Source organism: Ahaetulla prasina, chromosome 2 (genome assembly GCF_028640845.1).
Source record: "Ahaetulla prasina isolate Xishuangbanna chromosome 2, ASM2864084v1, whole genome shotgun sequence".
In the NCBI taxonomy this organism is placed as follows: domain Eukaryota; kingdom Metazoa; phylum Chordata; class Lepidosauria; order Squamata; family Colubridae; genus Ahaetulla; species Ahaetulla prasina.
The window spans coordinates 182,223,409-182,250,530 of record NC_080540.1 but is presented as its reverse complement, the minus strand read 5'-3'; the positions used below and the strand labels follow the sequence as shown (position 1 = coordinate 182,250,530).

Sequence of the window (27,122 nt, the reverse complement as noted above, 5' to 3'; positions counted from 1 at the left end):
ACATGTCTGAGTAGCCTCATTGGAAAATTCACATGATAAGGAGGCAATTTTGTAAAGTAAGGAGATGTGATTCTGAGGTCTCAAGCAGTGGGCATGATCTCCTGTGTAGGCCATGAGCCACTTGAGGGGGCATAGTTGTTTTTAAAAATCATATATTGTTTAGGCACTATAATTAAATTCAGATTTTGTGTACTGCTAAACTTACAAATTGGTTTTCTATTTCTTTTCTGAACAGGGGCACAAAAGCTCTGTGGCCCAATAAAAAAATTGCATTATTTATATTATGTTATTTTGTCCTGTTTCTCTTGTAAATAGTTTCCAGTATCTCTCTGCAGGCATGACATTAGCAGTCTTGCACATTTATTAAGAATTTTATTCAAGAATTCATAGAAAAACTAAAGATGACCAATCTACCTATAGCACTGAAGAGCTGATAAAAGTTTGTAGCCTCTTATTTGTGTGAATTGAGTTTTTCTACTCTTGTGGCTGTAAAGAGCAAGTAATTGATTAAAAAAAAGTAACCCCCTCCTCCCAATTTCCCTCAAGTCCTGTTTAGGGTAGCAAGGCTGGAGACCCCAAGGAACAGTGAACTAGTGAAGTGGCTCCTCTTTTTTAACTTCCTTTCATCTATTACTCTTTGTTTTAGTTTTAGTTTTAGTTTTATGATTTTTGATGTATTTATTAATTTTTCTCACCCTGTTGTATGGTCTGTTGTATTGTATGTTCTGTTGTATGCCACCCAAAGTTGTTTGTGAGATGGGTAGCTATATACATTGATTTAATAAATAAATAATTTTCTTCTCACACCCTAGCCTCAGGGAAAAATATTTTTTATTCATGGAGTGGTCACACAAACTGCAGTATTTTGGAGAAGAGAGAGTATTACTAAGTTTATACAAGCCCCTGCTTAGAAGACCGGTGTAAAATCTCAAGCTCCAAAGACAACTATACTAATTTACTAGATGTATTCATAAAACAAGATATGCCAAAACTCTGTATACTACATTATAGTCTAATGGATTGTGTGAATTGACATGGTGTTCTGTGAATTCTGGGCTATTACTTGTAATATTATGTGAACAAGGTCACTGAATCTCATTTATATCTCAATAAAAATCATTATGGTATAGAGAGTAAGGTAAAAAGAGTAAAACTAGCACCAGGAAGATGAGCTCATGTCCACTCTCAATCATGGAAGCTGATTGAGAGTATCTGAAATTGCTTTTTCTCCACACAAAATTGTGGCTATGGGGGAAAAATGAGAGGAGGGAGCACTCTGCAAATCTCCTTGAGCTTCTGAACAAAAGGCAGGGTAATCTAACAAATAAAGCAAATAAGCAATATATTAGCAATGTTTTCTAACTGTTTGGGAGTGAAGATCCTATTGAATGTGATACAAAATGAATTTAGTCACATTATATAACTAGGCTAATGTTTCCTCTTTCCTTTTTTATTTTATTCATTATTTTATGCCATCCATCTCACCTATGATTTTCTTTTCCAATGATTAGCGAGTCATGTGTCTTTTATTTCATATACTTCCACTTCAAACTAGTGTCAGATTGTATTACCAATGTTCAATCATCTTACTGTTGACTTTGGGGAAGATTTCTGGTTGCTGCTGAAGAGCAGTTTGTGGATCACATGCAGCTCTAAGTCTGCCAATTATCAATTCCTATTTGAAGCTACTGTACAAAGTGGTTTGTTTGGCATTTGAACAGTTTGTGAATCTGGTTCACAATTCATTTATGTATTTATTAAACGTAATTGCTGCCTATGTTTTACAGTATTATGATATATGAATTCAATATGCATTTCTTCAACAAACATTATTGAGATTATAGTTTACTAAGAAAGTCTATTAATTTCAGAACAATTTCCTCAGATTACCTCTGCTACTCCAATACATTACAAAAATAGCAAGATAAATTTGCTAGTTGATTTAGGGATTAAGCAGGATATACTTCCTCTTTACTTTAGGATATTTATGAAGATGATGAGCAATTGTAATTTCATTTTTTAAAATATAGAATACTGTAATGGGATTAAAAGAGACCTTGGAGGTTTTCTAGTTCAACTTCCTTCAGTTTTATTTATAGTAAATATGCCCTCTATAGTCACAGCATTAGTGGGCTCACTTCAGCATCTACCTCTCATGTATAAATTTGGGGGGTGCCAAAAATTGCTCAGTTGTGTCCTCTTTGCAAGCAGATAAAGCTTTGTCTCCCTCTGGGCGAAAAGTGTTTGGGCAGCTACCACTGGCCCTGCCCTCTCCATCCCACTGTCTGCTTGCCTGTGGCCTCAATTGGGGCCAAGCTCTCAGCACACCCAAGCCTACACCCGCCCTGCCAGAGGGCAAAGAGCCCCCATGAGGCCAACAACGGCATAGACAGCTGCTTGGCGGCCAACAAGGCACCCACCACAGCCAAGTAGTGTCCCAGCAGCAGTTGGGCCAGCAGGCAGGATGGATGTAGGCCGAGGGATGCTGAGAGATTGGCTTGTTGCAGCCACAGGCAAGCAGACAGTGGGACGGAGAGGGCGGGGCCAGAGAAAGCTGTGCTCCCCCTCCTGTTGGCCCCCACACTCACCGCCTCCTGCACTTAAAAAAAATGAGACCTCCCTAAAAAGAAGCCCAAGTGCTTATTTTCAAGCCCAAAAGAAAATAAGACCGGGTCTTATTTTTGGGGAAACAGTATATACTAGTAACAGCAAAACACAGTACATTCTGAGGGTCTCTTTGGTTTAAACTATGTTCCCTTTAACCCCTAAGTCTTATTCTGTTTAATCTTCTTTTTTGGAAGATAATAGTGAAATGGAAACAAATATTCATTGCATTGTTGCATTATGTCAATGGAATGCAATGAACATTGCTACAAAATTAAAGAAATTAATGGGTAATTTTTAATGTCCAATAAAGTCATTATAAGTAATGATTCATTAATGAGAACAATTAATGGATTTTAGTTAGTATCTATGCATTTCTAACTTTGGGAAGATGGACACAAATGTAGATTGTTTATGGCACCTGCTACACTTCTAAAGAACGTATTATTGGGTTTCAAGGGCAAATTATTTAATACAATAACATTCCTTGATGTTCTACAAAATAGTGGAGACAGATGGATTTAGCCCATGTAGACATTGACCTTAAGAAGCAATTCTGTAAGTGTTTATATTTGGGAGAGAGATTTTGATTGATATATTTTTTTAAAAATCACAAAAAATATGGAGGTCCATGGAAGAGTTTGGACAAACAGTTCTGTCTGCTTTCAACTGGGAAAATAGAAATGGATATCCTCATATGTAAAAAAAATGAAGTTTGAGTATCACGTACAAAGCTTTGAAAAATCAAAGGGAGAAAAGGACAAGAGATATGTGGTAAAAATGGAGAAAAAATTAATTGATCAAGAGTCTATAGACATTATAGAAGAGATTTGTTTTCTGAGGTTTTCGTGGGTATTTGTATGTAGGTCTTTGGTTATTCAGGTTTTCTCCCGTGTAAAATTGGAAATGTCTTGGCGACGTTTCAACGAAGTCTCATTCGTCATCTTCAGGCTGGTGTCTTCAGTTTCATGCTTCTAGGAACAATTTGCTCCTAGAAGCACGAAACTGAAGACACCAGCCTGAAGATGACGAATGAGACTTCGTCGAAACGTCGCCAAGACACTTCCAATTTTACACGGGAGAAAACCCGAATAACCAAAGACCTATATAGAAGATATATATATATATATATATATAAAATTTAGATAATTGATGAATTAATATAAACATAAGAAATTTGGGCAGAATGATGTAACTAAATGAAAATATAAAGATATGATAGAAATATAATATGAAAATGATGGAGGAAGGGGTAGAAGACACAAAATATGCACTCAGATGAAACACTGAATGATTAAGGATGTATTGTTTGTTTATATGTTTGTTTGTTTGAAAAAAATAAAAAACTTTTATTAAATAAAATTTAAAAGAGTCTGTAGACATTATAAAGGACATGGGCCAAAGCAAGGGATAATCAAGAGAAGTTACCCATGACAACTTTTGAAATAATTTAATTTAGTAGATCATTTCAAAGTTGTTTTACTTGATGAAAGCAATACCGATAACATTGTTCTGAAAACTAGACCTGTCACTACCCACATATCTAAGGGGAATCTGAGCATATTACCTAAAAGCTCTTTTATATTTCTGACTCCCACAAATTGTCCAGTCGTTGTTGAAGTCAGCAATTCTTATAATAAAATTGTGCTCCCATGGATCATCTCTAGGCTAATTTGAACTGGCTTAGACATATCAGAGGTTACTCTTTAAAATGCGTACTAGCCTTGGAGTGACAGTGCAACACTGTCTCTTTAATTCCATGTGAAGAAGTTAAAGTGTGAGATGGGATTCTATTCCCACACCCAGCATAGGCAGCTGCCTGAAATTCCCCACCAAGATGTTGTCTGGGTGACAAAACACTGTGGATACAAAATGTTCTGCCAAAACATTTCCCTACTAATTCAATTATGTAGGAAGAAACTTCCCAGATTCCTTTTGCTCTCTTCATATCCTTAGTGACATCACCAGGACTTGTATATCTTATGGAGTTTCTGTTGTTTTCAGTATTGCTGCTTTTATCTTTATTTGGGGCAGGTTGATAAAAAGAACAGTTTCATAAAATGCTAGGTGGGTGAGGATAAAGCTGTAGATTAAAAAGGCAAGCAATCCAAAAGGCTGCATGAAAAAGAGAGCTAGGAATGTTGTGTATGACCATCTGAAAACAGGCTGAGTCATCTTATGAGTCACAAAAATTGTCTCTACACAGGGATGGGCAACCTGCAGCCACAGAACTATAGAAAATCCTCAGGCCTCCATTTTGCAGACCCCAGAATCCCCTTCAATCATGACTGCTGAAACCCAGTAGCTCAGTTTCCCACCATTTTGAGACAAGAAAATATGATTCCTCGCCCTCCAGATTCTTCTATCTGAAATGATGGAAAGGAATAACTATAATTATGAATGTATGATGCTGCTGCCAAAGGATAGAAAAATGGTAGAAGAATCTAATATTTATTTTTTTAAGAATTTTACTAGCCTATAATCCTACATGGATAGCTGGTGACAACGTAGAAGCTAAGCAAGTTATTTAATATTTAGCAAGGTTTCAGTCTCCTGCATACTGTAGTTCCTTTGCTGCTTTAATAATTGGTTTACACCAATGAGTAATAGGTGCACAATATTATGTAAAAGAAGGATCTTTGCTTGAATTGCAGTTTTTATAAAGGTTATAGAATTCAGGTTTTTTTCACCACAAAATAAAGGTATTCTATGGGGCAAAATAATCTCAAAACTGAGACTATAGAACATGTAACATTACCACAAGCCAGAGACTACAGAAATCTCAACAAAATAGCCAGTAACTTCTTGGCTCTTAGTATGCCATATAAAATAATCTATATTGGGAAGAAAGTTTTAAAACCACCCTACCCCTAGAGAATGAAATGTTTTGGGGAATATTAAGAAGCAGAATATTATATTTCCCCAAACGAGAAATGGAGAAACATGTTCTTAAAGGCAGAAAGCAGCCCAAGTCTTCCTGCCGTAGGAAAACAGCCTTAAGCAGAAGAGGCTGGTCTTTTGGAATGGAGATTTGATATCCACTCAGAAAGACTGGGCCAATCTATTCATAAAAGAACTGCCTTCAGCCATAAGCTCCCACAGAAGGTTGGAGCTGATGGGATTAAAAAGTAGAAAAAGAAAGACTCCTAAAATCTACATTCCCCCACCCAAATTCCAAGGACAGGATAGGACCTTTAGGACATAATAGGATTTACCCACCACCATTAGAACAGCAAAAGACACAAACCTCACTACATTGCACAAACACCTGGAGTATCTCAATCACAAAACCACAGAACTCTATAAAAATACATCCACTCACCCAGCCATTTTGTCAACCACCCCAGAATTATGCTACTGTCACTAAGGTTTCTGGCATCCAAATAAATAGAGACCTTCTTTCCATGCAGCCTGACTCCATTTCATTTTGAGCATCTTTCTCCCTGCTTGGAACCAGACTGTATTTTTCTTCCAACAATACCATAGAGAAGGCAGTAACACTGTCGGTGAGCTTGTAATGTCAACTCATATTTTTTCCCATTTTTACTAGTACCAAGGAAAAGAAAGCAAGTAAAAAAAATGAAATGAAATGACTAAATAGTCTAAGAGTAAGGCAAGGAAAAATACGTTGACAGAAAACATATTATTATTTCTTCCACTAGATTCTTCTCAAATGATGTTAAGCTTAAAATAAACTTTCTTTCTAAAGGACATAGACCTTATCTGGCCTTGCTCTTTCCAGAAATAATTTAAATTACTGTTTTATTTAAATTGCATCAGAATTCAGAACTGTGGGATTATTTTTCCTTTGGCTCTCTAAATATTATTTCAAAATTTTAATACTCTTTGTTTAATATAAAAAATGTAATTATGTCCATTATGTCCAACTCTAGGGGCGGTGCTCATCTCTGTTTCTTAGCTGAGGAAACTAGTGTTGTCTGAAGACATTTCTGTGGTCATGTGGCCAACAACTTCCCACTGAAATACTTCCTATTTATCTACTTGCATTTGCATGCTTTGGAACTGTTAGGTGGGCAGGAGTTGTTTAATATACAAAGGAAAATTAAAATGCTAATTTACCGGTAATAGTGTTGCTAGTCAGTAAACTACAATCAAACGATTTTAATAGCTGAGTGAAAATGGCTTCAAATGTGAAATCCAGTGGAAAGTTAATGTACGTACATAAATCTTGCTTGCAGCATATCTATTACAGAAATAGGATTTTGTAAAACATTACATAAAATAGGATTTTATAGGTAGCTGGCTGCTGATTTCAGTATAATTAAAGAAGCAACCTAACCTCCCAAGTTATAGGAAAAAAATGGGGAAAAGTATATGTAAGCCATTTGGAATTCCTGAAGAAAAAGGCAAAAATAAATCTATTAAATAAGTACAAGAAATATACAGGTTATATCAAATCACTCCAGTTGACTCGGAATGTTGTATTTTTTTAAACGAAATTACAAGTTCTAATAGTAAGTCTCTAATCTGAAAACGTCAGTGAAGTTTTCTGTTTTTTCCCAACGCTCAAGAAATGTTTGGAAAGATATCCAATGTTTGTCTTTACCATAATTCTGTGACTGGAGAAATGACACAGCTGATGGATGAAACAGATCTACTGAAAGAGAGAATGTACCTCATTTTGGTCTATCTGAGCTAGCAAATATTTTTCAAGTTTCAAACAGAGGTTCTGCCCTCAGTAGACTTATCAGCACGTGTTTTCATAGTTGCACATGATCTACTTTTTTCTTCCTTTCTTGTCATTCAGAAGGATGCAAGAGAACGGATGGTGCTTAACCTCACAACCACTCATGTCTGAACATAAGAAGATCTCCGCTGGATCAGATGAAATGTCCTCTAAAATCCCACATCCTGCTTCCAGTAGTGCTAACCAGATGCTTCCTATATCCAGGACGTGAAATCAAATACTTACCTTCGCCCCCCCCCCAAAAAAAACTTGTCCCAAGTATTTGGTATTCAGAGTTCTGTTAGCACTAAATGCTGAGTTCTATTTACCTACCATATCTAAAAATTAGTGATAATGTAGTATTAATAACATAGTACATAAATGATAGTACAAGCCCAACATTAATAATGGTGATAATAAAAAAAAGAAAGAAAAACACCCAGGAAGTTATTGTATGTTATAGGGAAAACAATTGTAAAAGTGTTGGCCACATTTTTAGTCTAAAGTTTTCTTCCCTGTTCCTTGTTTTTGTTTTTAAAATCAATGACAAGCAACACATACCATTGCAGCAAATCGGTATAGATTGCTCTTTCCAGTTTTGTATGATAATTATTTTAGGCAGTGCCTATGGTCGTCCAAATCTACAATTTTTTAATCCAAAATATTAGTGTTACAGTCAAGATCATTCCTTCTGATTTCAATCAATCCAGAGTGATATTAAAAATCAATCCAAGTGGCAAGCCACCTGAGTTAAAATTTCCTTTTCCTCAGCTCCAGTTGAAGAGAATTGCAACCAATCCTTATTCAACATTCTATGAGATGCAATAATATTAAATTAGTTTTCTGTTCTATCATTTGAAGCAACCCTAAATTGATTTAGAAGGCAGGGCTTTCAAAGTTGATTATTTCAGGGTCGCATAAATATAAATTCCCTGAAGTTTAAAAAAAAAGGACTGAATCATAAGTACAGTAAAAAGGACAAAAGGTGAAAGCAGAATTATCTCCAAGCAATATATCCTTTCCAGACATGCTTTAAGGCTTAAAAGATGGTTTGTAACAATTGTACAGCAACCTTAGTTTTCAGAAGGGAGGAGAAGAAACATAGGAGAAACACCCATAAGCACTTCGTGTACCTGATATCTTGAGGAGGGGAGATTTGTCCCCAGCTACATCCTGAAGAAATTGCTGCTCTGATGTTCTGGGAAATCAGCCAAGGAGTTTGGATTATTTTTATAAGCCCATAAAAGCACTTGGGATTCATATGAAGGGGGCCCTACATATAAAGAATAGATGCATGAAATATACATGGGAGAAGCTGAGTGGAAATCTGGAGAACAGTGGAACTCTAGTAGCTGCGATCCAATTTTCCCAGAATGTCTTGAGGAAAGCACCTGGTTTCTTTTTCTACCATATTTGAAAAATCAGTCTTTTGGAATCATTTTATTGTAAGTGTATTATTCCTGATTTCTTCTTTCTTTCAAATTCAGGAGCATCTCATTCCCTTTCTTGCTGAATTCACTGTTAGTAATTCCTCTCTGCTGTTTTGCTTTTCTTTATATATGAATATCGGCTGCTCGTAAATGCCACAAGAATTCAAAACTCTGTGTGTGTGTGTGTGTGTGTGTGTGTGTGTGTGTGTGTGTGTGTGTAGGTGTGTGTGTGTGTGTGTGTAGGTGTGCGGGTGTGTATGAATGGAGAAAATAGTGGGATCATATTAGACTACACTCTTTCACTATTCAGTCTTGCAAACTAGACACTACAAGGAACCAGAATTTTTCTGTGACGGCTTTTTGTAAGTGCAGAATGAAAGAAAACATGTACAAAAGACGTCAAAGAACATTCAGCTCTTGGAAGTCCATGGTAGATATGTGACGTGACTTGGGAGCTCCCAGATAACAGCCCTTGGCATAGCTAATAGGAGGGTGGCAGACTCAAATTGTTGTTTGCTCTTAATTAAGTAAGCAAGAACAGCACTGCCACCTCCCCTGACATCCTAAGGCAATAATTTTAGGAGCATAGATTTCTCCCTCCCCTTTCCGCTTGATCTCTCCAAAGTTATCCTTAGTTCCTTCGTTAGGTTATGCCCTTGAACTCAGAGCTGAGATGCAAAGTAACAACGTTGACTATTCCAAACTATCCATCCCACATTGGACCATTATAGATTAATCCCTGCTCAGAAAATTAAGAGCAAGTAAAGATAGCCTAGTAAACTCCCATTAACAGATAGTTGCATGGTGGAAAGTTGAGGTTGTTTAAAATAGAAAAAGAAATAGAAGAAGAAAAGATAGTGACTACTAAGTAGTCACCCTCTAAGAAAAACATGCATAGCACAGAACCATGAACCCAATGAAATGAATGCCTAGATTGGTGCAGAGATTCACAGAAATAAAATCACCAGTAGGAAACACAAGTCCCAAGCTGCATTAATCTCTGATCTACCTGCAGGACAGATTGAATGTTCAGCATAATCCTGTATACCTGATTTCTCATTATATTCTATAAGATCTACTAATCCTCTTGCTGAGATCATCTATGCACCAGAGGTGCCAGAGACAGATGACATGAGGTTTCTCTATATTTATTTATTTATTTTTTAAAATGTATATTGCTGTCTAGTCACTCACAGTGACTGAAGGCGGCTTACAGGAGGTAAAAACACAATATAAAAGAAATTAAAATATAATAAAATAATAACTATACAACTCTTGGACAGTTTTCCCAAAGAATAAGTGTCAAAACCACCCATCCTTGACTTGGCATCGTGCTGGCTTCCTGCCATCAAAAGACGGGGTTGGGGGGAGGCTTGAGGAGGAACCAAATGGGCAGCAATAAACCTGTATGCATTCTTGTGTGGGAATTTGGAGGGGGGATGACAGCTGAAGAAATGCAGAGCACTGTGCCAAGGCATCTTAAAGCAGGGGTGAAATCTAAAAATTTTCCCTACCAGTTCTGTGGGCGTGGCTTAATTGGTGGGCGTGGCTTAATTGGTGGGCGTGGCTTGGTGGTCAGATGACTGGGTGGGCATGGCCAATAACAATAAATAATAAAAATAATAAGCAAAGTATAAAAAAACAATAAGAGGTACAAAAAACCAACTTTAACACTTTACACACACACAACACAACTGACTCACACACAATGTAAAAGCAGCTGCACTTCACACTTCACACAGCCACAAAAAGCTCAAAAACCAACTTTCACACTTTACACACACACAACACAACACAACTGACTCACACACAATGTAAAAGAGCTGCACTTCACACTTCACACAGCCACAAAAAGCTCAAAAACCAACTTTTACACTTTACACACACAACTGACACACACACAAAATACTACATACAGCTTTCTGAGATTTTGTGTTTCTGTAGTTAGAATGAAACGCTACAGAAACACACCAAATCTCAGAAAGCTGCACAAATATTTTATTTTATTTTATTTTATTGTGGACTTCAATTCCCAGAGTTCCTCAGCCAGACAGCATTAATCACTCAGTGGTGAAATAGATTAGCTAAGTTTAGATTAGTTCTGTCTGGTGCTAAAAGCGAAACTGGGGCTTTCGGGCTGTGTGAAAAGCCATGAGGTCGATCAGTAATCAGGTAAGTGGCTTAGACTCTTTTAAAAGGAGTTTTTCTACATGTTTTCTACAGAAAACATTATTTTTTAAGGTTCTGCTGATGAGGAACTCAGGTGAGATCCCCAGAGAAGCTTTTAATTTTAATTTTAATTTTTAAGTTTAAAGGCTGCCGATCTCAGCTGAGGGGCAGGATCCTCAAAGGCTTTTTTTTACTTTTAAAGGCAGGTTTTCGGCTGAAGCAAAACCGGCTTTTAAAATTAAAAAAAAAAAACTTCTGCAGATGGTGCGGCTCAGCAGAGGCAGGGGGGGTGGGGCCGGGGATTTTTGCTACCGGTCCTCCGAACCAGCAGCTGCCATCGCTACCGGATTGTGCAATCCCGTCCGATCTGGGAGCATTTCACCCCTGTCTTAAAGACTATTTGCCCTGAGTGGAAAGTTACCAGCCGAAACACCTCAGAGTTCCCAAAACATCCAGGCAGCATCACATTGGCTGGGTTTGGACAGGTCATGGGGGTGGGTGGGACATAACCGAAGGGAATAGTCTTTGTTTGCACAGGAACTTGGATTCCGCCTGACTTTAATGCAATGAGCATCTCTTAGTAAAAGTGCCTTTCACTTCAACCAAATGGAGTCAAGGGTTTTTCTTCCCAAAGGAATCAGACTGGGGCAGGTTCGACATTAGGCGGAATCTGCAATTGTGGTCAACCTGGAGAGAATGCCACCTCTACCGTGGGGACCGTGCACATGATATCGGCTCAGAGACAGATATTGGCTTTGAAGATTCTGCTTCAAAGATGGGCCGAGTAATTAAGTCTACAGCACCTGCATCTCCAGGTCCACTCCTCCCACCCTTCATGGCTGGTACGTTTCAGTGGAGAAGGTGGTGATTGACCTGGCTCAGAATAAGCACTGCTAAAGAAGAAGAAAGTGCCAAAGCTGCAATTGAGTGTCCCAAGTCCGCAACGAAGCTCGACAGCCTACTTTAAATGTGGCAAGGAGGGGCACTGGGCCACCAAGTGCAAGTCCCACTATTCTACTCAAAAGATGACTTACAGCCCCACCAAGAAAGCCAGCAAACTACCACCTTGGACCTCTGAAGTGGTTTAAGAGAAGTGAAAGTCATAGTTCACCCCATCCCTCAAGGATGGTGAGAGAATTCTGACCCCCTGGTAAGTGGCCCAGTCACCCCGGTGACAGTCCCTATTGATCTTCGGGACAAAAAGCCAGCCTGCTGGCCCTTCTGGACTCAGGAGGGTGCTGCACCAGGTGCCTTGTAAACCCCACCTTGGTGGAAAAGTTAGGGATGCAGCTTAGGCTGCTCAAAGTGCCAGGGGTATCCTGCCAGCTAGATGGCTCCAAAGTGGGAGGGGGGATCCCAGCAACATTTGTCACTGAGCCCATAGCAATGCAAATGGGGGTGCACACTGAAACCCTTGGTTTCATTGTAGCGCCAGGCATGGAGAAACCCCTAGTAATAGAATTAGTGTTGTTGCAGAAAAAGAACCTTTATGTGAACTGGAGGAGGGGGCTACTAAAAATCCAGTGAGGTGAGGCAAAGGGGCCCAGAGAACTGAAAGCCAAGGCAAGAGATGGGGGTTGCCATGCCGGAGCAGAAGATTAACTTGTGAATTGCATGGGAGTACTGGGACCTGCAGGATATGTTTAGCAAGAAGGGCTCGGATGAGCTCCCACCCCATTGGCCTAATGACTGATCCATAGAGATATTACCAGGGGCTAAACTGCCTAAGCCCAAACTGTACTCAATGGCTCTCAGGGAACTGGAGGAATTCAGGACTATAGACAAAAATGCAAAGCAGGGATTCATCCAACCGGCCCAACCTAAGGTGGCTGCTCCAGTCCTGTTTTGGGAAAAGAAAGCTGGGTCCCTTCGCTTATGCATGGACTATAGAGGGATGAATGGTGTGTGTATTGAGAACATCTACCCATTGCCCCCCCCCCCCCGATGAAAGATATGTTTGCCCACCTGGAGAAGGGGAAGGCTTTTGCCAAACTGGACTTCCAAAAAGCATATTACCAAGTCAGGATTAAGGAGGGTGATGAATGGAAAACCTTGTTTAATGCCCCTTGGGATGTTTCCAATTCCAAGTTCTCCCTTTTGGACTACACCTCCCCACACACTGTCTTCATGCAGTTAATGAATGAGGTGCTGCATGAACATCTATACAAGGGGGTGTTGGTTTACTTTGGTTTACTTGAATAACATTGATTTATACTGAAATCATGGCAGAGCATGTGAAATTGGTGAGGGCAGTGCTCAAAAAGCTTCAAGCTGCTCATCTATATGCTAAGGCTAAGCTCTCCAAATGTGAGTTCCATCAGAGTAAAATTGACTACTTGGGCTACCACATCTCTCACAAGGGGCTAGAAGTGGACCCTGAGAGCTGTATTAGACTGGGCTATACCTCATTATCCAAAAGCAACTGCAAATCTTCCTGGGATTTGCCAACTTTTACCACCAATTTATCCTTTCATTTGGCTAAATCGCTCTCCCCATTACCAACTTGCTAAAAACAAAAGGGGAGGGTAAACCTAAAACCAGCAAGCTGCTGAAATGGACAATGGAATGCCAAGCGGCATTTGAAATACTTAAATGCCTATTTGTAGCTGAGCCAGTGTTGAAACACCCTGACCCAAATGCCCCATTTGTCATTCAAACAGATGCCAGCGATGAAGCTGTAGGGGCAGTAAGTACTCTTACAGAAAAATAAACAGGGAAGCCCTACAACCTCCAGAAAAGTCACTGAAATTGAGTGACAATGGGCAGACTGGGAAAAGGAGGCTTACACAGTATGCTGGGCGCTCCTAACATCTTTGAGGAGGATTTTAGAAGCCCTAAAAACCCCTAGAAGGTTGTCGCCCAAACAAGCCTGCTGGGCTCAATTTTACTTTGTGGTACATCCCAGGAGGGAAATTGTTTTGGCAGATGTCCTGTACAGGATGCTACAATACAACAGTATCAAGCCAGAGGTGATCCAGCCAGTCATTCTATTTCTCCAACTTGCTGCATCAATATCCACCAGTGCACAAGAAAAAAATGAAACCTCAAGTAGGCAAGGATGTAAAAACAGCCCTAAAGGTGGCACTAGAGAATGACAAGTGGTTCCAAGCCCATAGAAATGAATGCCTGATACGAGATGGTTTAGCCTGGATAGGGGCTAAATTGTATGTTCCTCAAGCCAACGATTACTGGTTCTAAAAAGAGTCTAGTATTTTGAGTTTCTGAAAACCTTACACTTGGTCAAAAGACAGTTTTGGTGGTCGTCACTTTAAAAGGACATTGAATGCTATGTAGCCAGCTGTCCAGTTTGTGCCTTGGCAAAACAAGGTCAAGGGAAAACCCCAGGACTTCTCCAACCAGAAATGGAGCCAAATGCTCCATGGGAGGAGATATCCATGGACTTCCCTGAGAACAGTAATTTGAGTTATAACTGATCTGTTTTCCAAAGAGGTCTACTTTGTGTCCTGCCAAAAAAATCTCTTCTGTACACACCCTGGCTAAACTTTTTGTGCAGCATATTTATAGGCTGCATGGTGTTCCACAATGAATAATCTCTTACTATGGGTGCACTTTACCTGAAAGTTCTGGCAAGATTTTTTAGAATTTTTGGGGACCACCCAAGTGCTTAGCTCCACTCATCATTAGAAAACAAAAACGAACAGAGGCTATAAATGTATGAATGGGATTCTAGAGAAGTACATCAGGTGCTATGTTAATTACCAACAAGACAATTACCAACAAGACAAGCTAGAAAAATATGAAATAGAAAACATCACCACCAAATGGATTTGTAGCTGGCTGACAAACCCTACTCAATGAGTAGTCCTTAATGGTACTACATCTACATGGAAGGAAATAAGCAGTGGGGTACCACAAGGCTCTGTCTGAGGCCCAGTACTCTTCAATATCTTCATAAATGACTTAGATGAGGAAATAGAAGGGGAACTCATCAAATTTGCAGATGACACTAAACTGGCAGGAATAGCCAACACCCCAAAAGACAAGCTCAGGATCCAAAAAAGATCTTGACAGACTTGAACAATAGGCCTGATCCAACAAAATGAATTTTAATGTGGAGAAAAGCGAAGTTTTACATTTAGGCAGGAAAAATCAAAGGTATAAGTACAGATTAGGAAACACCTGTCTCAAAAACAGTAACTGTGAGAAGGACCTTGGAGTTTTAGTGAATGATCATTTGAATATGACCCAGTGGAGTGCAGCAGCAGCCAATAAAGCTAATACAATCCCGGGTTGTATAATCAGAGGCATAGAATCAAGATCAAGTGAAGTATTATTAAGTACTGCTTTATAAAACCCTAGTAACACCACACCTGGAATACTGCAACTAATTTTGGTTACCATACTACAAAAAAGATGTTGAGACTTTGGAAAAAGTTCAGAGAAGAACAACTAAGATGATCAAAGGCCTGGAGGCTAAAACTTATGAAGAATCACTGCAGGATTTGGCTAGTCTAAAGAAAAGAAGAATTAGGGGTAGCATGACAGCAGTATTCCAGTACTTGAGCGGCTGCCACAAAGAAGAGGGGGTCAAATTATTCTCCAAAGCACCAGAGGGCAGAATAAAAAACAACGGTTGGAAACTAACCAAAGAAAGAAGTAACCTGGAATTGTGAAGACACTTCCTAACAGTGAAGACAATTAATCAGTGGAACAGCTTGCCTCCAGAAATCGTTGGCACTCCATCACTGGATATTTTTAAGAAGAGTCTAAAGTCTAGACAGTCACTTATCTGATAGGTTCTATATTTGGGCAGGGGGCTGGACTAGAAGACCTCCAAGGTCCCTTTCAGCTTATTCATTCATTCTATTCAATTGAACTGACCTCCTCCATTTGCTGAAGTAGTGTACAACGACTTCGTACTGGCTTCACCCCATTCAAGATTGCAATGGGACAGGACTTTGCTTTTATGCCTGAACTTCCCCTAGCTACCTCTCCCATACCATCCTTGAAGGAATGGATAGTTCAGCTACAGGACACCTAGCCAGTGATGAGGAAAACATTAGAAGGGCTGTAATAGCTCAGGCTGTAAGGAGCCTGTTATTAGAACACAGCAGCCTGCAATTACTGCAGGTTCAAGCTCGGCCCAAGGTTGACTCAGCCTTCCATCCTTTATAAGGTAGGTAAAATGAGGACCCAGATTGTTGGGGGGGCAATAAGTTGACTTTGTAAATATACAAATAGAATGAGACTATTGCCTTATACACTGTAAGCCGCCCTGAGTCTTCGGAGAAGGGCGGGATATAAATGTAAATAAAAAAAAAAAAGAAGATGCAAGAGAATCGTATAAAAAAAGTGGATAAAAAATGCATGAAACCAAAAGACTTTAGAATAGGGGACTGAGTTTATTTATCAACCAAATACCTGCAATCCAAATACCTGTAAAAAATTGGGACCAAAATCCACTGGCCCTTTCCCTATTAAGGGAATCATTAATCCAGTAACTCGGTTGTGTTCACCCAATCTTTCATTGCAGCCTCCTTAAGCCTGAAATCCTCTCCCCATTCCAGCCAAAGACACCACTACCTGGACCTCTCATGATTGAGGGCGAAAAGCACTTTGAAGTCAAAGACATTCTAGATTCTCATAGACAGTGGGGTGTATTACAGTATTAGTATCATGAAAATATTTCCCTCCCTTAGAAACCGAATGGGTGGACTCCAAACACGCTAGAGCAGCCAAACTCGTAAAAAAATTCTATAATCAATATTCTGCTAAACCAAAGTGACTTTCTAATTGTATATTATCTTGTTTCTCCCCTCCTTTTTCTCTCTCCTCTGCAAGACTAACATCCCTATTAAGGGGGGGTTGCCATGTCAGAACCACCATCTTCAGCTTGGCATCGTGCTGGCTTCCTGCCACCAAAAGACTGGGTTGGGGGGAGGCTTGAGGAGGAACCAAATGGGCAGCAATAAACCTGTATGCATTCTTGTATGAGAATTTTGGAGGGTGAGATGACAGCTGAAGTAAGGCAGAGCACCATGGCAATGCTCAAGGCCATTTGCCCTGAGTGTAAAAAGTTACCAGCTGAAACACCTCAGAGTTCCCAAAACATCCAGGCAGCATTGCATTGGCTGAGTTTGGACTGGTCATGGGGGGAGGGATGGAACTGAAGGGAATAGTCTTTGTTTGCACAGGAACTTAGATTTCGCCTGACTTTACTGCAATCAGCGTCTCTTAGTTTCATTTCAACCAAATGGAATCAAGGGTTTTTCTTCCCTAAGGGATCAGACTGGGGCAGGTCTGACAATAAGCCTGACCAACTTTTGACCATGTTGTGGGAACTTTCTGTTTGGGCTGATCTTTGGCATTCAAGAGTTTAAGGATCTTTCTTATATAGCACGAATTCTGTCTTTCTACAATACCATTCTCCTTGGACGTAAGTTTCTCTGACACAGCCTGTTGTTGTTGTTTTTCATTTACAATGCACAGAAATGGGGAGCTGGCCATTTTCCTGTCTTTTAAGCCAGTTGCCTTAACTGCCTCCTGAATCTGGAGCTATCAGTTTCATAGCCACCCTATCAAAGATCCCAAACTTAATTCTTCTAATCCATTCACAACGGTTTTATGGTCCATGCAAATAATGCTACCCTTGATTTTCTCTGCTAATTGAATCCATATACACCAAACTCTTGCCTGATCTGCCCTCACAGCCAAGGTGCTCAGGTAAGCTCCACTCCCGTTCCCAGACCCAGAAAGGCCCTACGCTGGAACATAAAATCATGGTGGCAGATTTGGGGGAAATGCTTAGATACAAAACATGTATTATGCTATCATCACCCCTTTCAGCAGGAACATATGGGAAGAGTAATATCCTGACAGGCAACTTTTCCCACACAATAAGAGTTCAGGTAATGTTTTGATTTGGTTTTGTGAAAGAGGCAGTTAAGCTCACACAATAGAAGTGAAAACACAGGGGAGGATGTGTAGCAAGTAATTTTTCTCCTTTCTGTGTGGAGTTGTGATAATGAAATTTTGTTATACCAGGAGCTGCTGCAGCTAAGGAAAGCAAGGCACTTTCTGAATGATGATTTCTACTGGAGTAGAGTGATTGACTCATGATTTATCTGTATGTTTTTAGCTTTCCAAGATCCACAGGAGGAAAGAATGTCACACAACCAGTTTTCAAATGCCTTGAAAAAAGGGTAAGTAGAAACAGTTTCTTGTGGAAGTGCCTTAAGCCAGGAAAAGGTGGGGAAGTTTCAAAGGCATTTTAATTCTGTTTTATTATGATCATACTATTCTTATCTGGAGTCTTCAGGATATGGCAGGCTACACTCTAAACATATCCGATGATAGATTTCCTTGCACTGTTATCATGTCAAAACGTAATACCAAAGAGGAGGTGTTTTAGTACCTCTCCATCTTAAAAACTACTGGCACAAGAGATAGAGACATAGGCTTGATTTCTCCAAGAAATATTAAGTTTCAGGATGTGTTCACTCATAATATTCTGCAGTGTAGAATGATAAACTTTTATTCATCATTTGGATTGTATGCAATGGATTTGGGATGGTGATTGTATCTGTCAGGGTCATGACCCTGTGAGCTTTTGGGTCATATAATTAAGTGTTATACCTTAGAATTCTTGATGAATGTATCTTTTCTTTTATGTACACTGAGAACATGTGCACCAAGACAAATTCCTTATGTGTCCAATCACACTTGGCCAATAAAAAATTCTATTCTATTCTATTCTATATAAAATAAGAATTTGTATTGGTAAAAATGTAAAGAGGGAAAGAAAAGGCAGTTTTTGGCCTGCAGAATATTCCATCCACTGGCCAAAATAATGACTTCAGAGAGAGTTTCTGATCTTGAATTACTTTGGCTTTCAATTGATGCACTCCTTAAAAAAAAGCCTTTTTTTAAAAAAAATGTACAAGATAACATTACAGCCATTCTTCTACCACCAGGAATCTCCTTCAACGCTTCTGCAGTCCTTGGCTATCTTACCACAGTTCCTGCCTTGCAATCCTATGTTCTGCTTCAAGGTTTTATTTCTATCTCAGTCCAAGGCAAATATTGTAACATCTGCTCCTGCATTTGATCTCTCCTCCCTGTCCACTAAAAGATTAGTGTGTGCATGGAGCCACCAATATCCAGGTGTTTGGGCATTTTCAAATCTTCCTTCAATTTCCCTCCACCTACAATCATTTAGAAATGCTGTTGAATACAAATTTACTACTAGACTACATGGTTAAAACATTTAGAATCAAAGGCACTTTAGAGAAACTTAAGACAAGCACATGAACCATAAGGATATCCAACACTATTTATTTAATCAAGCGTACCTTGGACAAATTTTCAAGCCGAACACTCTAGGCATTTCAGTTTTGCATCAGGTTGAGAAAGCTAGCCAGAAATCTTGAAGAGGTAAGTTCAGTGGTTGCAATGGAGCACAGCATGAACATCTTGCAGTTATAAGCACAGCAGTGGAGCAACCTAACCTAACCTATTGACTTACATGAGCTCACCCCTAAATTATTTCATGATAAAGAATGATCTCTATATAAAGATCTCTATATTGCCAAAATGGAAGGGCAGAGACAACAAATGATAGCTTGTTTTCTCCTAATAAGTTGTATTTAGATTGTTCATACAATATGATTTAGTCACATATAGATTACAGGTAATCCTCAATTTATGACTATTTAACAACAATCTCAGAAAAAATGACTTAAGATCTGTACTCACACATACTATTGCACTATGCTGCAGTTATGTCATTGCAATTTGGGCACTTGGCAAACAGTTTGCATTTATGACTAGTTGTAGTGTCCTGCAGCCACGTGATCACAGTTTGTGAGCCTTTTTTGCCAATTTCTAGCAGAAAAAAAAACATTGGGAAAACTGGATTTGCTTAACAACCATATAATTTGCTTAACAGCTACTGTAAAAATTGGTTCTGACTCAACATGATGACAATGACTTACAATGGAAACTCCATCCCAATTGTGGTCATAAATTGAGGATTACTTATATTAGAGATTAATTTCTCAGTTTATGTTTGTGTACATTATTTACGTTGCACTTTGCTAACTGCCTGCTTTTTCGTTATTGTTTTTTGTGTGGATATTCTAATTAGGGAGGAAGGCAACAACTCTAGAGTGGAACAAATCTAGAAGACAACAGAATTTACTAACAGGCTGATCATCTTTCAATTCTTGCTATTTTTTTAAATTCCAACCCTGAACAAACCCTTCCATACATTTCTACTAACATAAATAAATAACATCTCCCCCAAAAGTGGCTTTGCTTTTCCTGTTGTTGGGTGAATGGGATGAGATGTGGAGATTTATGATGAGATGTAGTTTGGGGAATGGTTATAATTTTAACCCACAATTGCAGACTTTAGGACTGGAAGCAATTTTCTTATTAGAATCCCTAGGCTCACCCATAATTTTTCATCTCCCATTTCCCTTCTCCCCATTTTCCTGCTGTGTCCCAGTTTTCTCCTTGCCTCTTAAACAGAACTCAAACCCATGGAGACTAGCAAGATATTGACAAAGGCTTTTTGTATCATCCTCATCCTTCTCACAGACAGTTCAGTCCTGTGTTTCTTTCAGCCTTTCTCTGACAGTAGAATCTGCATTTCCATTCTTTTCTAAAAGACTAGGGTCTATTTGCTTAGAAGATCTCATTCCTGCAACCGCTAATCTGCCCTTAGTGTCAGGGAAGGAGGCAGCTGTGTCACCACTACCATGGTCCTACTGTGGCTCCCATGTATAATTACAGAGATACTGTTGCTAGTTTTACGAAAGATAATTTTCAACCACAGGTGACTTTTCATCTAGGGCTCGGCTTAAAAGTGTATCACAGAAACACAAAAACAGTGCTTACATTTCCTACAAAGTTCCGTAACTTTGCCTCCTCATTCTTAGCAGGAAAACTATTGTTTTAATTATAATTTATAGGGTCTCCTGCTTGAGCACAGAGTTGGACTAGAATATCTTCAAGGTCCCTTCCAAGTCTGTTATTCTGTTTTTTTATTTGCAGTGGTGAAGCATCACCCAATATTTTCCAGTCCTTTTATTTCAAGAATTAAAGGAGAACTAAAATTACTACTGCACTGGCTGAGCTCATCAGATGACTACATTTGCATTCATGAGTCTTGCTGTTTAGGTGGGCTAACAACTGTATGAAAGAAACAATCTGTGAAATTACCATTTTTTTTTGCTATCCTCTCCTCACCTACATTAGTCAAAACTTCATCTAATGGCATCTTACACCTCTTGGCAAATTCATCGTTGCACATGGGGAAGCTTATAATTGTTCAGTGCTGAAAGAAAGATGCTCTGCACATGCTCAGAAGCTCTATATTAATCCTTTTTGTATGTTCAAGAAATAAACACCAGCACTACAATAAACTTAATTGCATGATTTAATTGCAAATATAGGGAGGAAAGAATTCTTGCACAAAATTAAGCTTTTGTCTACTTGTCCTCTTCTTGCACCTGTGGTCTTCCTGTAAAGTTGATTGCTTTCCAGTGCCCAATTCTTTTGCAGTATTAAACCTGAGCCATCTGCTGCCATTCAGGGTCCCCATACAGAGAACCCAGATCACCGATTCCATACATGCACACACATTTAAAGACCAGCTTTCTGCTACAGTTTCCTGTTCACTTCTTTGCCTAAAGGCTGGAATAGGACACTTTTGGACGCCAGATTTGAGGGGCAGCCAAGGCTTTGGGGAGGGGGCAGGGGTGGTTTGGGATGAATCTCTGGTTGCTGCAGCACATTGCCTTCCCTTATGCACTCAAGAGCAGATTTGGAGGAGGCTGGGAGAGGGGAGCGGGATGGCAGGAGGGAATTCAGCTGAGGAAATACGCAAAGAATTTGCTTGGCTCATGGCCAGCAGGTCAAAGTAACAAAGACTTTATTGTTTATATTGGATCCCAGGAGGTACCATGAGGCGCATATAGTACAGGGCAGCTTCCCAAGCCCAACAGCACAAGCTCTTTTGGGGGGGGGGAACAAAAAAAATCCCTCATATAGTCCCCCCCCAAAAGTGTTGGTTTCTGCACCCCTTTCATACACACACACACAGTGTTAATTCATCTTCCGCCACGTGCACATCTGAAAAGACGGCCTCCCTATAAGAAAGACACACAGTGGACTCTGCTGCAGACTTGTCCCAAACCCCAGACACCTCTGCACTATATTCCACTCCCCTCTCCCCCAACCACAAATCCATTTTTTTCAGCTGGCTCTCCCAACCTTCTTTCCACAATTGTTTTCCCTCTCCCTCTGCTAGCAGACAGATTCCCTCCCAAACCCATAGCCACAGCCGCTTTCTCCACCACAGAAAATAAGCTGTCAAACAGATGTGTGCAATGCAAGACATCTGGGGGCCTCAGGCGGGAACAGGGGAGGCCCAACCAAGGAGCTGGAGAACTTTTAAAGACAACAGAGCCACATTTGCTTCGTAGCCAATAAATGCTCCATCATTTTTCAAGAAGAGGTTGGACAACAATTTGTCCGAAATGGTATAGGGTCTCCTGCTTGAGCAGGGGATTGGACTAGAAGACCTCCAAGGTCCCTTCCAACTTTGTCATTCTTTGTTCTATGTTCTAAATGCACTTGGATGTTCTCATCATTGTGGCAATTATTGCTTTTACCCTCAGTTTGCAGTTAGGGAAACATTGCACCATTGAAAGGGGCTACAAACTACATTCCAGAATCCATTTACATCAGCATGCTTCAGAAAGGGTTACCCCCTTGCCCCTCTTTAACTCTACTTGCCTCTATTATCTGCCAGTGCACATTCTCTGTGACTCTTCCCTTTCTGAATTAACTGTCCCGGGTAGCTGAAATAGGCAGTCTCAGGCTAAGCAAAGGATTAGCGTACAGGAAACTCTGTTTCTGGCACTGGGGTGTGCCACATCCAGGAACAATTGCCTGAGGTTAGGAAAGGTAGAAGCAGAATCTGGAACTGTTCATTCCCATCCCCATAATTCCAAGATGGGATTGATTTAAATTAAACTGAGTTTTCACTTTCATAGGAATTACTATTATGATTGGTCACACAGTCAGCCAGATGTATAGACAGTTTGGAACTTTTGTCCACCTATTCAATCCTTCCCAAGGACTTGGGACAATCAAATGTTAAAGGCATTAAAGGTATTGTCACAGGATGAAAGCTGTTCCCAGTAAAACTGCCTTTTGCAGTTGAGTGATGGTGATTTTGTCAATGCTGATGGAGTTCAAGGTCCTCCAGATGTTTTAGGATTGCACCCAAGGTGCTTGTTATTGGTATAGCTTTGTTTTCTTTTACACCAATTGTTCTACTTCTATTTGCAGGTTTTTTATTATTATGATTGGTCACATAGTCAGCCAGATGTTTAGACTAGATGTAGCATTTCTGTCTACTGTTGAGTCATTATTATTTCCACCTGTAAAGAGTTATGAAGTATTGCAAACATATCACAAAAGAAGAACACAAGGTGTTCTTCATTGGGATCATTAAAATTATAGCTTTACTGTATATAAAACACATGGAATGTATCTAGTTACTGACCTTTACAAAATGTGAGCAACTAAAGGCTGACTTGTGCATGCAGAAGATAGGATGAATTGGCTGGGTTCAGACTCCTAATGGGAGGTAATATGTTCAAAGGGAATTTTACATGCCTATTACTTCTGGATGCCACCACCCTGTTTTATTATGTTTTTTTGAGGGACTAAAAACCAAAGGCAGGAAGTGGGTATAAAATGGGAGAGTGGATCTCTTGGTGGCTTTTTTCTTTTGTAGCATTAGAAGTAGCTAAGTGACATCAGTTGCATCCCCTGGGTGGAGGCGAGAACATTAATCTTTCTATAGCTCTAGAAGTCAGAGAAAAGGTTCCTAACACTTTTGAAGTGCATTATGAAGCTATTCATAATGGGTAAAAAAGAATGATTAGCAGTAAAAACACACATTCCAAATACAAAATGACAACAATGCAAGGAGAAACGATAATGAAACTTCTGCATCCAATCTAAATTGGTCCTGAGTGTACGGTTCTGAGGGGAAGGTCCTATTAATTCCAAATTTTGTGAATAACTATGTACTCCAGTTCGTGGTCCACATCCACCTTTGTTACATGGTCTAGTTGAAGCTGAAGTGTGAAGCTATTCTATTAAGAGCATCATTTTTAAAAATCCAAAAAGGTGCAAGGAACAGAACTGTAGCAATAATATTTTTGCTCTCTGCATTTTTGGGATTTGGTTAAAATTGCCGAATTTTTAAGAGGCAAAACATGACTATGCCTTGCAATTAATTCTGCAGAAAGTAGGCTGGCTTTTCTAAAACCCTAGGAGATCTCAGTGCTTGCCTATCTGAGTAACTTCAAGTGGCTGTTAGGATGTCAGTCCCAGAGGGACAAAAGCAAAGCTCGGGCAAAACAACAGTGGGCAATTCTTGTTGGCTTTATACTGGCCACCCAGAGATTCAGGAGTTTGGGGAAGTACAATTAGCACCTTCATCATATCCAGTGCTAATTATCATGTAACCTGCCCTCTGGTTTAAAGGACATAATAATGTATATTTAATCTATAATTATATGGTAATGAGTATATAATTAAACAGTTGGAGGGGGGAAGTGATATGCTCCAAAGATTGAGAAATAGGATACAAATAATCTCTTCCACCTAGGCTATAATTGGTGTAGATCAGGGTTTTCAATGATCAACTTATCTCTTGTTTCAATTAATTTGAAAGGCTTATGGCTCTGAGGAACTGAGATGTAAAAAAAACCTCCTTGTTCAAACTGACTTGTATGTACCTGGTGGCATTTTCCAACCAATAGCTTTGAGCCACACTGAAACTTTTGGAAAGCAGGAAAACATCTTGAATCCTCAGGCCCAGGATGCCAATCAAATTCTGAGATTCTCAAGGATGGGAGCAAGGGAGATATTTTGTATCTTCATGCATGTGATGTTTTGGGGTTGCCTCTCATTGCCTGATGCAAATTTGCCACATGATTTCAGAAAGATTCTTGCCCCACTTGCTGCCCAACACAAACCAGAAATTACTGAGGGAAGCTGTAATTCCTTTGATGTTGCCAGTTTTGTAAGGAAAGGCTGAAAGGATACTAATGTGGCAGAAGAAGCAGAAGGCCTCTGCTGTATTTTGTCGCTGACAGACACATGACTGATGAGCAGGGACAACAGTGTGCTGAAAGAAACCAGCCCTGCCTTTTGCTACTGGCCAACTTATTCTACCATTACTAATTTGCTAATAAAAAAAGAGTTGAGCCTCAACTTCCTGATCCTCCAAGAAAGCCAAGTCTTACCTCCCCCGCCCTCTGCAAGAGAAATCCCAGCAGGGAATGTCAAGGGCACACTTCAGATAACTTTAGTCCCTATTGGGTGAAGAAGATGGCAAAAGATGAAGTATTTAATTCCACACAGAGCCATCTGCTATCCCTAAAATACATTTCTTCTACATGCCACCTTAGTGGGTTCTATTCCAATTCATACTGTCTGTGTGTGTGTATGTATATTTGTGTATACGTTAGAACTTCTTTTCAGATATTCCCTAGTGACAGGTTTGATTCCCAAAGAATCAAAGGCTTTGACTTGTGGGGGGGGGGGGCGAGCATTTAGTACAAAAGAAAAAAAAAAGAAATCAATCAGTTGTATGAATTCATTATTGGATAGAATAATTTTAGGGCATTCATTATCCAGGTAGAAATGATCTCTTGGCTAATTTCACTTTTCTGGCAACCCAAATTATTTCACCAAGATTCTGCAGAGAAAGAGTCCAGGCTCCAAGCCCACATCTCGGTAATTAGCGTAAGTCTTCTACTGGTTCTGAATTTTCTGCTCACTGATGTCTTTACTATTTGCCTGCTAACCACTTCTCTATCAGATATTCATTATATAACTAAAAAACCCTATGGCTTACATGCTGCTGTCACAGAATGGCAGTTTCCTGCAGTAGCTCTCATATTATTAGAAATTACTGAAGAGCAAAGCTCATGCATTAACTAGAACAGAGGTGGGGAAAAGCATTCATATGTTTCAAGTTAAACCAAGTTTATACTGTCTTTGAATGCTGTGTTACCTAAGTGCGAAGGAAGACTTGTTGAAGAACTTGCCATCTGACATCTAAACTTAATATAAATGTAGATGATTGTTGTGAGATATGGAGATTCTCTATTTTTATCTTCCCCCCTCCCTTTCAAGGTTATTTTCAGGGACTATATGTGAAAGACTGCTGTCTTTTGTAGGCCTAAGGAGGCTCTCAGTTATACATACTGCCTAAATAGCATACTTGGGATATAAACACAAATTTCTGGAGAGTCTTATGTCTGCATTTCAAGGAACCTTTTGCAACGTTCTGGTCTAAGATAAACATACTGAATCAAGACTAAGATGATGTCTGCTACACATGAGCTGAGAGGCAGGTCCTATTCCCTCTGATTAGCAATACTAGAAGGGACAAGTGCTCCTAGCGAGGCTACTGGCAGAAAATGTGGAAACATTAATGGTATGTTGTGGTTTGGCTTGAAAGGCTTTGGTTTATACAGCAAACTTAAGTCCAGCGCCATGTTTTTGAATGAAATTCCTTGGATTTTCCCATCCTTTTTTACTATACTGAAATAATTATTTCAAGAAAATTATTCACAGCATTTTAGATTCCCCAAGGAAAGCATTTTGAAGTATGTAGTTGCACACACAGAAGTGGAAGATGTCCTGGATGAGACCCCCAATATGTCATTAGAACTAAAGAATGCTCTAGAAATAAAACAAATGAAAGTTTTACTTGGTTAACCTAAACCTGTGTACATTGCTGTAGTGTAACCTAAACCTATGTCCATTATGAATAATCTATTCCTTTTTCATCTAACCAAACAATTTTCATTCTGACTAGAACTTTAAAATGGATCTATAGTTTCTCATCCTAGATGCATAAATCATTGTGATCAGATTTCTGTCACTTCGCAACAAAGGAACTGAAGAGTGTGAACCCCACTATCCAATCATACCTGAAGAAGCCAATTTTGCGAAAATGCTATTTATTGTAGATAGATGCTCTTTACTTAAGCCCAGATAGGTGGCTGGGGAAAAAGAAAGCCAGGACATGCTAGCGGAAGGTCATGGTAAACTACTTCCCTATTGTTAAGAAAATTAAGTGTCCATGTCAATGAAGTTAGCTTGACTCAAATTAGGCTTTACCTTCACACTTTGTGGGCCTTAGTAAAGCAGATCAGCCAGACCATAAGAAG

At 39.5% G+C, this 27,122-nt stretch overlaps 1 protein-coding gene and 1 long non-coding RNA gene across 11 annotated transcripts in view; one reads left to right on the top strand and one right to left on the bottom strand.

The window, feature by feature from the left end:
* Nucleotides 1-27,122, bottom strand: part of NFIX (nuclear factor I X) — a 280,610-nt gene that overhangs the window by 95,871 nt on the left and 157,617 nt on the right. The gene's annotated exons all lie outside the window — the stretch shown is intronic.
* Nucleotides 7,789-26,969, top strand: LOC131190892 (uncharacterized). The gene is made up of 3 exons (XR_009153359.1): nucleotides 7,789-8,736; nucleotides 17,990-18,053; nucleotides 20,908-26,969. It is a non-coding gene; the product is annotated as an uncharacterized LOC131190892 (long non-coding RNA).